This window comes from Chelonoidis abingdonii, chromosome 1 (assembly GCF_003597395.2).
Source record: "Chelonoidis abingdonii isolate Lonesome George chromosome 1, CheloAbing_2.0, whole genome shotgun sequence".
Lineage (NCBI taxonomy): Eukaryota > Metazoa > Chordata > Testudines > Testudinidae > Chelonoidis > Chelonoidis abingdonii.
In genome coordinates, this window is record NC_133769.1 from 202,666,295 (window position 1) to 202,677,509 (window position 11,215).

At 41.3% G+C, this 11,215-nt stretch overlaps 1 protein-coding gene across 2 annotated transcripts in view; it reads left to right on the forward strand.

Annotated features, from left to right (window-relative positions):
• The window catches only part of MRPS6 (mitochondrial ribosomal protein S6), a 62,515-nt gene that overhangs the window by 24,178 nt on the left and 27,122 nt on the right, over positions 1 to 11,215 (forward strand). The window lies entirely within an intron of this gene.

Here is an 11,215-nt window from a genome sequence, read left to right on the forward strand (position 1 = left end):
TAAACCACAAAAAAAGGGGAAACTTAAAAAAGTTGATGACAGCAAGGTAAGGAAACTGTTTCGGTGCTTGTTTCATTTGAATTAAGGTGGTTAAAAGCAGCATTTTTCTTCTGCATAGTAGTTTCAGAGCTGTATTAAGTCAATGTTTGGTTGTAAACTTTTGAAAGAACAACCATCACATTTTGTTCAGAGTTACAAACAACCTCCATTCCCAAGGTGTTCATAACTCTGAGGTTCTACTGTACCAGGTCCCTTCCACTGACCTAACTGTAACGTCGACTTAATTCACCTTTGCGAGAGGCATAGCGCTTACGTTGTTGTTGGGTCAGAGAGGCAGTGTAAATGCAGTGTTGTGTAAGTTGACTGAATTGACCTCCGAGAGGAGTCCCACAGTTCTCCATTGTGACTGCTCTGGAGATACAGGACAGGACAGCTTGGTTGCCAAGCATGATGCCTCAGAAGGCATCTCTGGTAATCATATGCAATAATAATCCAACCTGTAGGGGGTTACATGCTTTTTTATATATCCTTTTTTTGTTTAATATGAAGGAAAAATGAGGTGCAGTGAGCGTCTTCCAGTTATATAGAGGGTGCCCTCCAGAAAAGACTTATGTGCACAGGGATGGCCTGGGAATCCTCAATGGAGATATCTAGGAAACTTCTTTTTCATGGAGGTACACTGCAGTCCTTTGCAGAATGCTTCTGGGGAGGGCTACCTTATTTCTTCCTCCACAGTAAGACACTTTCCCATGCCACTCCAGTATCAACTGTGCTGGCATCATTGCAGCAGGAGCATGCGGACCTGGTCTGTACACAGATGTTTGCAGTATCTGTTCCTGTGTTGCCTCTGTTTCCCTCAGGACACTGATATTGCATAGGGTCCACCTAGGAGTGGAAGTTTTTCATTACACGTGTTCATACTGCAAACAATAGAGTATGTGACCCCCCCACTCCCGCACCGCACACACGGTGGTTTCTGGTCCCTTGACCATTGTTTCCCAAACATGCTAGTGGTTTGGTTGGCAGGGATTGGTGTTGACCTCAATCTGCAAGCCCAAGGTGACTACTACCAGCAATGTTAAGGAAAGGGGGTGGGTGGGATTCCTGTGTTCCCTTGTGGCTGCAACCCTCTTTCTCCCTCCACCCCCAAGCTGCTCTGGACAAAGACCACAATTTGGGAAACTTAACACTGGTCCCTGGTCTCAAAGCAATGTCTGTATTCCTAAAGGGAGGGGGCATTGTCCACTACCCACCTGCGGTCCCAACATGGATTTCCTACAAGTTGCAGCACAAGGCCTGTTATGCAGGCTGCTGGGCCATACTCACCATGGCTGGAACAGCAAACTGGTTCATTGAACAACAAGGGATTTTGATTATTTTCTGGCTTGCACTTCAGTGTAATAAGGGAAGTGATATTTAAAAGGTAACCTTGCACTAGACCCAGCGTATGCACTGACAATGGTTGCTTTGTGCTTTGCATGCCTTATAGTAGAAAGTTTTGGCCTTCAGCACATGCTTCATGCTGGCGGAGGGGCTTTTGCAGTTTAGAAGTTGGAGTGGGGGAAGAACGCATGATGACCTGCTCAATGAGATAATGAATGCCTCTGGGACAGCTGACATGGAGCTAAGAGCCTGGAGGATTTCATTGTTTGAAAAACTGGACGTGGATATGGACAGATGAAGAGTATACCAGGAGCATGAGTGTACCATGCAGGATGAGATGCTGCGGATTATGAAGGACCAGTTGGACACATTGAGGTGTCTGAGTCAAGAAAAACAACTTGCAGCTAGATTCCCTCTATAGCCCCTGTAGAATGGTCTGCAAGCATTGCCCTGTTCCCAGTACTACTTCTCAAATGTTCCAGGAAGTGGCAGGGGAAGGTGCAGTATCCCTTCCACTCAACACTGGGGGGAGGGTGCTAAAAACAAAAGGCAGCCATTCAAAGACCTTTTAATGGACAAGATTTCTGTGCTTTCAGACACAAGCATGCTTGGTTTGAGCCCTCCAATTTTAGCACACAGTTTGCCCAAAGTTAAATTATTTTTCTTCTTTATTTTTGTGCAATAAAAGACAATGTTTAGAGAATTAAACACTTTTTTTTTTAAATTTATTCCAGGCATGGGGACTTGGGAGAGAGGAGGTACAGGGGAACTGATGCAATGGAGGAGATGATGGAGGAAGGCACAATGCAGATAAGCGGTGCACATTACTCTAGGTCATTAGTGAAACTCTCTTTTCCAAAGCCTCCCAGAGAAACAGAGCTCCTTGCTCGGCTCCTCTTCTTGCCCTGGTATCTGTCTGCTCAAAATTGGCTGCCAGCCCATCTGCCTCTGCACCCCACCCCTGCAGAAACTTCTTTCCCTTGCCCTCACAGATATTATGGGGCAGGCAGAGATAACAATGGGAATATTGTTTTCACTGAGGTCTAATCTAGTAAGCAAAGTGTGCCAGCGACCCTTTAAATGTCCAAAGACACACTGCACCACCAGTCTGCTCTTGCTCAGCCTACGGTTGAACCGCTCCTTACTGCTGTCCAGGGAGCCGGTGTATGGCTCCATGAGCCATGGGAGCAAGGGATAGACTGGGTCTCCCAGCATCACAATTGGCATTTCAACATCACCAATGGCTATTTTGCAATCTGGAAAGCAAGTCCTTGCTTGCAGCTTTCTGAGCTTACCTGTATTCCTAAAGATGTGTGTGTCACGCACCTTTCCTGGCCATCCCACGTTGATTTCAGTGAAATGCCCCTGTGATCCACCAGCACTTACAGCACCCTTGAGGAGTACCCCTTTCAGTTTACGTAGTCTTTGGCAACGTGGTATGTGTCAAGATTGGGATATGCAGTCTGTCTGTCTGTGGCAAAACCATCCACTATGTCCTGCATGTTTCCCAGAGTCACTACCCTTCTTAGCAGAAGTCTTTTAATGGCCCTGCAAACTTGGATCACAGCAGCTCCCACAGTGGATTTATGAACTCCAAATTGATTCCCTACTGGACAGCAGAAGTCTGGCGTTGCATGCTTCCACAGAGTGATCACAACTCTTCTCCACTGTCAGAGCAGGTCTCATTTTTGTGTTGCTGCACTTCAGGGCTGGCAAAAGCTCTGCACAAAGTTCCTGGAAGGTGAACTTATGCATTCAAAAGTTCTGCAGCCACTGCTTGTCATCCCATAGCTGCATAGTGATCTGGTCCCACCAGTCAGTGCTTGTTTCCTGGGACCAGAAACTGCACTCCCCCGTGTTCAACTGCTGTGCAACTGCATTGTTTTGCTCTATGGCTTGCTTGAGTGATATCACAGTGTTCCATGTGGTGGTTCCTGTCCTGGCTCTGAAAATACACCACATGCCTTATCCTGAAGTATGTAATGCTCACAACAAGAGTGCAGAGCTGAGCAGGGTCCATGCTTCTCAAACTATGGCATGTGTGGCTAAGCCAGGCTTTCAGAAAAAAGGTGCAAGAAAGTATGGGTTGTTTGCTGTTGATGTCAGAGGAGGAAGGAATGGAGGGAGGAAACCATTGTGGGAGGTCAAAGCCATGTTCCCATTCCCTCTTGCAATGTTTTGTTCCCCTGAGGTATTGCAAGCCCTTTCTAAACCCTGCTGTGGCTAGCTGCATTGTGGGTTAGCTACCCACAGCGCATTGCTCTGTGTATCGATGCAAGCGCTGCTAGTGAGGACCCACTCCACCAACACAATGAGTGTGGTGTGGACGCTTCTGACTTAATTACTGTGGTGGCTGGATGTTGACGTGGTGTGGTGTGTGGGGGTTGGTTTGGGGTGTGGGTGGGTGGGTGTGGTGATGGTGTAGATATGCCCTTACTGTTGGGGGGGCTTTTTAAAAGAAACTGTCTTCATGTTTTTTTTAAGAAACTTGTTTCCCCACTAACCTCTGTGTGATTTTTTTCATATCCAGGCAAGCTCAATTTCTGCATCTTAGCTGTCACTGTAGAACTTGCTAATGTTCTTCATTGCACATAATTTATTAAACATCATCTAGCTTTAATTGATACATTTAATAGATAAAGTACACTTACCAGTTGTTTTTACGTAGCTTGTTTGATCTGTAACTGAAACACTAGTTCAGTCTTGTGTCATAGGAGTAAGAGAAGTAAAATGTATGACCACACTAGTCAATGTGCAAGTGTCAATATTACCAAGTTTTATATGGAAACTGAATCATCCTGCTTTTCATCTCCATTGTTCCTTATCTCTCTTCATACTAACATCCTTCCAGAATATATCTCGTAATGCTTCTGTAATGTAAGAAAGTCAAATGGGATCATTTTCACCTGGGCATAGTCAGCTATGAAAAGGCCAATCGTAAGTTAATGCAAGTCAGCTGTGAAGACCGTTTAATCTTTGAGATTTCTTAAACATTCCCTCCCTATGGTATAGATTTTTTTTTTTTATCATCTTTAAAATATGCTTATTAGGTATATTCCTCTCCGTTTTAAAGGGACTGTAAACTGGATAATCACCAGGTTCTTATATTGCAGTCTCAGTTATGGGGTGAAATATTGGCTCCACTGAAGTCAATGTCAAATGGGGCTAAGAATTTCATTCATGGATGTCTAATGGCTGTAAATGAGTAGAGATGTTTTATTTTGCTTTACAAATACTGATGGTTTTAATGCTGTCTACTGTAGAATCATTCATATTAATACAACTACACCTAAGAATATTTTCTGCATGATCTCACTTTTCTGTGTGTATTCTTGTACTGAGAAGCTGTGCATAGCCTTCTGTTATGTAACGTCTCACAGTTGTATGAAAGAGGGTAACTTGACAAGGTTTTCTCTCTTCATTTTGATGTTTATCAGGATTGTTTTCATAGAAAGCAAAATCCAATGCCTAATCCTTGGAATGTTAAAACGGTGGCTCAGGAGCTTTTAGCATTCAGGTAAAAGTGAAGACCTGTATTAATGACTTTGCATTAAACTGCTATCCACTGTAACAACTTTTATTACATTCCTTTTGCTACTTTATGCACATACCACATTTGATGGGCAAGAACGCTCTGACTTGACCATTCCAGGGACTAAAGTGTGTAAGAGATTGCTTCAGGGTTTTTATTGCTTAAATGTGCCTCTACCAGTCTTGTGAGTCATGATCTAATCAAGAGATGTGAACCCAGATTAGATGTAAGGTTGGTTTACCATTAACTCTTGGGGCTTGCAAAACTGCAAATTTAGAAGTTTCTATAACTGACTCTGATCCCTGAAATTCCAGTATTTGGCCTTTCTTCGGGGCCAAAGCCTGTTGCTTTGGACTTGGACCAATTGCCACAGAGATCCAGAATAATTTTCCTACCCATCCAAACATAACTGGGTATTTATTGCTGTGAACTTTTGAACGGGATAATGCCTATTTTATAGCTTAATTTTAAATGACACCCTTTTGTTCACCTTAACTTATTTTTCTTAATATTCTCCCACTGATTTAGTAAAAGTTGCTTCTTTTAAAGAGAGACAGCTTCTTGGAAAGCTTTTTGTGCATGTCATTCTGGAAAACTTCCCCTGCGTTTTGGAGAACTTCTATTGATGCCATTCTCTGCCAAAGTTTCTTCCTTGAGCTGTCATTGATTTCCAAAAGGAAATGTGATTGTTCAGTTTACCCTTTGTATGCTTTCCACCACTCTACTTCTCTTTTCTGCCTCTCCTCCACATTCTCTCTTCTCTCCTTACCGCCCCACCCACCTACAAAGGCCAGGATGTGGGGAATAGCCATCACAGGGCCTCTGTTTGAGTACCCGAAGTGAAAGATTCTTGCATGTCTAAAACATGCAGCTTTATTTTTTTTAATCTTATCCTAAGATAAGAGTTGTTGGGAAAATCTTTCAGAGAAAGGACTGTGTGGAAGAGGTTTGAAAAATCTTTGGAGTCATTAATCTCTAGCTTTCTTTGAGAGACACACTTTGGATTCAGTAGTGTATAATAAAGCAAAATACTCATGTATTTATTCAGTAACTGTATGTTCTATGCCCTTAAATGTGATTGTTTTGAAATTAATACTAACCTTGTTACATGTGCTGTTTTAAAGTAAAAAAAAAAAACTTATGTGCACTGTTTTTAAAGGCTTTTTTTTTTTAAAAAAGTTTGTGTGTAATTCAGTGGTTTAATGTGCTTTAATTAGGCTAGTAAAGTAGTTGTAGAATATAAATAAATATATAACTAGGATTTCTGATTTTACTGGTGAAATCTCAAAATGCTCATGTTTGAAAAATGGTTTTGTTTTTTGTCTACAAAACACTTTGGGGTTTTTCTTTATGGTATTGGTTTAAAAGGCATTTGCTTTATTTTAGTTCTGTCAAATACAATATGTAGTGACATCTTGTGATGCTTCTTAAATTATCAGCTTCACTGTATAAAGTCAGACACTCTGAGCAAAGATGGTGATGTTATATGACAATTCTATGTCTACGAATACACGTTTTTAAATGAGGTGATTAAAAAAATAGTTGCTGTGCAAAATGTTAGTAGTCTTCTTCAAGAAGAAAGCAAATTCTTTAATATTACAGAAATCTTTTCATTTATCTTTTATAAAAGTACAGTGTCAAAGTGATGCTGCTTTTACCTTGTATATTGATATATCTTTTTTCTTAGATTTCTGTGAAATGCTTTTCTGTTTTTGTTGCTGTTGTATTTTCTGCAGCTTTTATATAAAATACCAGTTAATGAACTGCCTTATTATTAACTATTCAACTAAAGTACATTGCTGACCAAAACCAAACAATACTATATAGCATTTGAATTCTGCTTTTTCCCCAGCCCCAGATGGATATGGAATGAACCAAATGGACATGCAGATCAGACAAATCTAGTTGGGTCCAGGTCTGTCTTTGGTCGAGTGTTTTGTTTAAGGGTCTAGCAAGATCTTATTAGACAGAAGACTTTAAAAATTCTTGTAGTAGAAATATAGATTTAGCAGTGTTAATGAGATTAATATAGCTTAATTATACTTGTAAATTGTTAGTGTCCATATCTAGAAGTTCTTGTCATAGAAATGATGTATGATAAGGTAATTTTGGTCTAGTGAATAGAGTATTATATTGTTATAAAAACATTGAAGTAAACCTGATGCAAAACTCCTCGTTCTCACTACTGACCCTGTGTATACTGTTTGCATATTATCTTGCCTACTGCATTTGTCTTCAAACTAAAACTCTTATTAGAGAGTATCTAGATACTTCAAACTGTTTCTTGCAGTTTACATTCCTTTACTGTGGCATTTTTGTCTTGTTAAAAAGGATTCTGTAAAAAGTTTCAATAAAAATGGGAGGAAAAAACCCAAACCCATGTATTTCTGAAATTATTTGGGAGAAAATGTAGATACTGTACGCTGTCTTATGTTTTAACTTAATTGACTTTGGTTACTTATAATAAATCTTGCAGTCCCTCACTCTTCATTCACCACTAAAATGCAGCCTTTTCTGGGGTGGAACTTAGTGACCATTTAAATACTAAGCCGCCCAAAGAAACTAAATATCCCAGTCTACTTAAAACTATAAGGGGAATTTAGATAGGCAGAACATAGTTGTAGAACTTGGCCAGAAAACAAGAGCTAATACACTTAGTATGGTACGTGCCAACAAAATAAAAAACCATGGTGGCAGGGTTTGATTCAACACTGCTATCTCCATAACTTGAAGTCCAGGGCACTGGCAGAAAGCTGCTTGCAGTGCAGCAAATCACTCCAGTGAAGCTGCAGAATCTGTTATGTTGGTGTGCCCATAGCAGTGCAGCCCTAAATGAATAGTGCAGGCCCAGGAGAGGAGGTGGCAGCTGGTGTGCATATTCTGTCCAACTTGCCATATTTATCTCCATGAGTTCATTTACAAAAACTCTAGGGGAGGACAGTGGTGGCAACCTGTTTTAGCTTTTATTCTCTCGCTAGTGATGTGGCTGTTCTCTTAGCTTGCACAGCCTGTGCCTGAGAGGGTGAGCATCCCAGGATATTTTTCTGTTTCATCCAAAAAGCACAGTCTTACTGACTAACACGGCTACCCCTCTGAGTCTTACTGAAATGTTTCTTTTGAGGATATTGCAGAATGATAGGAATGAGGGATACATTTGCATTATAACCATCATGTTCACAATACTAAAAATGGACAGCAACCATTCTTGATACTAATCATGAACTAGTTTCATAAACTTTATTTTTGTTTTGGTACGTTGCCCCCAACCGGTGGAACGGAGGGGCAGCAATTAAATCTAGGGGCTCTCAAGGCTGAGAAGGTGAAAATTGGGCTCAGTTTCACTTCTGCAATCTTGTGCTGCAGATGTAAGCCTGTAACTACCCTCCAAGATTACTTCCTCCTGTGTAGAGAAATCTTTCAGTAGCCGCTATAATGGCTCTCATGGTACATTCTAGCCTCTATGTATGGGACATCCTTAATGTCCCAGCATTCAACAGTTTGATAAAGGACACCTTGGGCTGTGGACATTCTTGCATAATTCATTAGGCTGAAAGCTTATCTAACTGATGCTGGAGAATTGTCGTGCCCCAGGAATGGGGGAGCTGTAAAGGTGATTCAAATAAGATCATTCAGACCATGGCATCTGGTTCCTAATATCTAATTTATTACTAGAGTGTGAGGCCCCCTACCATAATTTTCTGCAGAATCAAGGTTTTAAAGTTTAACTTTCTGCCCTTTGTGGCTGTGAATATAAAGCAAAGCAGCCTCATCTTCTGGAGGCCATGCAGTACCCATGCCTCTGTGGCAGACCTAACCTAAGCGGCTTTAAGACAGTTTGATAAGTTTATGAAAGGCATTTTTTGATGGGATTGCCTGCAGTAGAGGGGACTGCACTCTGACCCTTCCAGTCCTATGGTACTGTCCTGCTCAGAGCTTTTCTAAATTGCAGAAGTGTGGAAACTGATTTGAAAATGCCTAGCATCCTGCAGATGCAATCAAAAGCAAATAATTTAAACTGAAAGGCTAGTTTTGAGCTGCAGCTGCTGCTTGACAAAGCTGTGAGCAGCAGCATAGGCAAGCCCCAGCAAAGGAGAATGCAAAAGAATGGAGTGGTGAGGGGTAGAATTACTACTTGGATCATAAATGAGGTTAAGATTAGGTCACTGAATCCATGACTTCCAGAGACCTTGGTGACATTTTCTACTTCAGCCCTAGGGTTGCGGGGCTGGAGCTGTCAGCCAGGGGAGGGGGCCTCACAACTCCCAGCTGCTGTGGGTGGTGGGGAGACCCCAGAGCTGCAGCAGTGGTGGGTGCTGAACCCCCCGTCCCCATTTTTGTCATGGTTATCTTTAGTAAAAGTCAGGGACAGGTCACAGGCAATAAATAAAAATTCAGGAAGCCTGTGACCTGCCCCTGACTTTTACTAAACATAACCATGACAAAATCTTAGCCTTAATCATAAGTTGAGGCCAGGTTTTTGTTGTGTGGTTTGTACACCGATTTTAGCACACTGGGGCTCTGATCTACGATCGGGGGTTCCTAGGTGGCACTGTGATGTAAATAATACCACCACCCTCCATTGTGCAGCAGCACAAGGGGAAGGAAGATTGTGCTGCTCTATGCCAGCAGCCAGAGGGGCTGGAAGTGGGGTTAGGTTTTCATATTTATCAAACATCTACTAGACAGAAGCTATAAAAGATAGGGCTTCCATGCTGGGCCTGGAAACAAATCCTAATCTAAGCAATTCCAGCACCCTCTTTTCCAGCAGCTGGTGTGAGGGGGAAGCTGATTAGCTTCTCCCTGTTCCTGAACAGCAGCAGTCAATTTTGTCCTCTGGCCATCAAGTGTCTTGAGTCTAGGCTTGGAAAAATTAAATATCTATTGGTGTAAGTAATTTACTAATAAGCAAAGTAAGAAATGTTGGCTTGAGAACTTTAGTTTGATTTAAAGATACAGTAAGTTGTTAGTTTTTAAACTATCTTTAAATCAAACTAGGAGATGGGGGGAGGGGAAGCTGACTGCTGCAGAAGAGCATGTGGATTGGACAGAGACTTCTCTTGGAGAGTCTGTTGATAGAGATTCTCTAGGTTATAGTCGGGAGCAGAGGATGGAAGAGGATAATGTAAGGGCCAGATCAGATGAGAAACATTCATATAAAGAATTGGACACATCAGAAAAGGGCAGACAAATAAAGAGTGACATGTTTTTAAAGTGCTTGTACACAAGTGCTAGAAGTCTAAATAATAAGATGAGTGAAGTAGTGTCTTGTGATAAAGGAGGATATTGCTATAACAGGCATCACAGAAACCTGGTGGACTGAGGACAATCAATGGAACACAATTATTCTGGGGTGCAAAATATATCGGAAGGACAGAACAGGTCATGTGAGGCTGGGGTGGGGGGGAGTGGCACTGTGTGAAAGAAAATGTAGATTCAAATGAAGTAAAAATCTTAAGTGAATCCACATGTTCCATAGAATCTCTGTGGATAGTAATTTCATGCTCTAATACGAGTATAACGTTAGGGATCTATTATTGACTATCTGCCAGACAGTGATAGTGATGATGAAATGCTAAGGGAAATTATTCTTTCAAAATTAAGAACTCAGTAATAGTGGGGGATTTCAATTATCCCCATATTGACAGGGACCCTGTCACCTTAGGATGAAATGCAGAGACAAAATTTCTTGATACTTTAAATGACTGCTTGGAGCAGGTGGTATGGGAACTCACAAGGGGAGAGGCAACTCTTGATTCACTCCAGAGTGGAGTGCAGGAGCTGGTCCAAGAGGTAACAGGATGGCTTGGAAATAGTGACCATAATATAATATTTAACATCCCTGTGGTGGGAAGAACATCTCAACAGCCCAACTCTGTGGCATTTAATTTCAAAAAGGGGAACTATGCAAAAATGTGGGGGTTAGTTAAACAGAAATTAAAAGGTACAGTGACTAAAGTGAAATCTCTGCAAGCTGCATGAGTGCTTTTTAAAGACACTATAATAGAGGCCCAACTTAAATGTATACCCTAAATTAAGAAACACAGTAAAAGAACTAAAAAAGAGCCACTGTGGCTTAACAACCGTGTAAAAGAAGCAGTGAGATATAAAAAGGCATCTTTTAAAAAGTGGAAGTCAAATCCTAGTGAGGTAAATAGAAAGGAGCATAAACACTACCAAATTAAGTGTAAAAATGTAATAAGAAAAGCCAAAGAGGAGTTTGAAGAATGGCTAGCCAAAAACTCAAAAAGTAATAACAAAATGTTTAAGTACATCAGAAGCAGGAAGCCTGCTCAACAACCA